At 67.9% G+C, this 2,308-nt stretch overlaps 1 pseudogene; it reads left to right on the forward strand.

Moving 5' to 3' along the window:
- The first annotated feature begins 320 nt into the window (after positions 1-320).
- LOC116548199 lies at positions 321-1,607 on the forward strand (annotated as a pseudogene).
- Positions 1,608-2,308: the final 701 nt, after the last annotated feature.

Raw genomic sequence — 2,308 nt, forward strand, 5'->3', positions numbered from 1 at the left:
CTGTAAAGTTGCTTGCCCTGCATCCCCTCACCCTCTTGGTCCTAAAACCAGGATGTGCTTTTTCAGCTTAAAAACGCTGCTTTTCCTGAGCTCAGGAAAGACGTGAGTGCTCTGTGGCTGCCGGCAATAAAGACTCTGCAATTTGGCATACATTTGTCTTGGTCTTGACTTTGATATTTGATCTGATATTACATTCTGGGGCAGAATGCAGAATGCGCGGTGCAGGTGCAGGTGCAGGTGCAGGTGCAGTGCAGAGGTTGGCTGAGGCGCACGGCAGCCCGCCGGCCTCTGTGTGCCTGTGTCTGTCCGTGACACTCGGGCCCCGTCTCCCCGCGATGGCTCTCCCCACGGCTCCCGGCAGCCCTCTCCCCGCCGTAGCCCGAGGGCGAGGACGGCGAAAGAGGCTCGTTTGGACTCCGAGCCAAAGCGATGCCCTGCGAGCGTCCTTTGAGCGGAACCCGTACCCGGGCATGGCCACCAGACAACAGCTGGCCCAGGCCATCGGCGTTCCGGAGCCCAGGGTCCAGATCTGGTTTCAGAATGAGAGATCGCGCCGGTTGAGGCAGCACCGGCGGGAATCCAGGCCCTGGCCTGGGCCAAGCGGCCCCCGAGAAGGCCGGCGAAAGCGGACCGCCATCACCCAATCCCAGACCGCCGTGCTCCTCCAAGCCTTCGAGCAAGAGCGCTTTCCGGACTTTGCCAGCAGGGAGGAACTGGCCAGAGAGTCGGGCCTCCCGGAGTCCAGGGTTCAGATTTGGTTTCAGAACCGAAGGGCCAGGCATCCAGGCCGGGCTGGCGGGGGACCCACGCCCGCAGGCAGCCTGTGCGACGCGGCGGCCCCTGGCGGGTGCCGCTCTCCTCCCTCCTGGGTGGCCTCCACCCACACCGGGGCGTGGGGGGCGGCGCTACCCGCACCCCACGTGCCCTGCGCGCCTGGGGCTCTTCCACAGGGGCCCGTCGCGAGCCAGGCAGTAAGGGCCGTGCCCCTGCTCCTGCAAGCAAAGGTGGCACAGGCAGAAGGAACCTGGCAATCGGCCCCGGCCCTCGGGGCTTTCGGGTTCGCCGCCCTGGCTCCTCCGGAAGTGGCGTTCCCCCACCCTCAGAGCCTTCGGAGGCCTCTGTGCCCGAGCACATGCCAGGAGGAGCGGGACGGGCAGCACGCCGGCCTGCCGGGGACGTGCTCCGTGGGACAGCTTGGGCCTGCTCCGTCCGACTCGCAGGGGCAAGGTGCGCTCGTGCCACACAGGGCCCACCAGAGTCCGTGGTGGGGCTGGAGCAAGGGGCCCCAGGTGGCCAGGGCGACAGGGGAACCCGAAGCCGGGCCACCTCCACCGCCGCAGCCCGCACCTCTGGAGGCCTCCGCCTGACAGGGGCACATGCCCGCCATGCAGGCACCTTCCCAAGCGCTCCAGGAGCAGGAGGAGCCCTCGTCTGCGCTCACCTCCAGCCTGCTGGATGAGCTCCTGTCGACCCCAGAGTTGCAGCAACAGGCACGACCTTTCCTAGAGACGGAGCCACCGGGGGAGCTGAACGAGGTGGAAGAGCTGGCTTGGCTGGAACCACCCCTGAGCGAGGAGGAATACCAGGCTCTGCTGCAGGAGCTTTAAAAGGTGCGCGCGCGGGTTGGGGAGGGGTGGGGGTAGGGCGGTAGCCTCTCTCCCGCTCGGCTTCCAGCAGCGTGTCTTGCCCTCCGGCACCCAGGGCAGGGCAGGGCTGTGCTGTCATTCTGTCCCGAGCCGTCTACTGCCCGTGCGCGGGTCTGCAGGCAGCCCGCTGCGCTTCCGGGGACCGGCCCAGGCAGAGCTCTCATCCCTCCGCGCAGCCCTGCCTCCGCGCAGCCCTGCCCCCACGCCGCCGCCACCCCGCGTCCTTCAGGAGGGTGGGCGGAGGGCGCGTTTCGCCCCCGAAACACCGGGCCGGGGCCCCAGGCAGGCCCGCTCTCCGTTCCGCGGCACGCCCCTTCTGCCTCCCCGCTCCGCCCACCGATCACTCGATCACTCGCACACCGCACACCGCACACCGGTGCCCCGCCGGCCTCCCCGCGGGCACCCACCCAGCAGCGCCTGGCAGCTCAAGGTGGAGTAGACACGAGGCCACGCCCCCACAACCCTCCTACCTCTCCGGCAAATGGAAGGGCAGCTTTCTCCGGGCTGGCCGGAGGGAAGGCGGGAGGAGATGGGGAGAGGATCCCAGACAGAGTGGAAGGGACCCGTGAAGGGAGGGAAGGACGGAAGGGAAAGGGGGAGGAAGGGAGTGAGGTAGGGACGCAGGGTGGGAGGTAGGCTGGGACCCAGCACCTAGGTCGTGT

The sequence above is a fragment of the Sapajus apella genome, unplaced genomic scaffold (genome assembly GCF_009761245.1).
Source record: "Sapajus apella isolate SASKATOON/1434 unplaced genomic scaffold, GSC_monkey_1.0 scaffold7947, whole genome shotgun sequence".
In the NCBI taxonomy this organism is placed as follows: domain Eukaryota; kingdom Metazoa; phylum Chordata; class Mammalia; order Primates; family Cebidae; genus Sapajus; species Sapajus apella.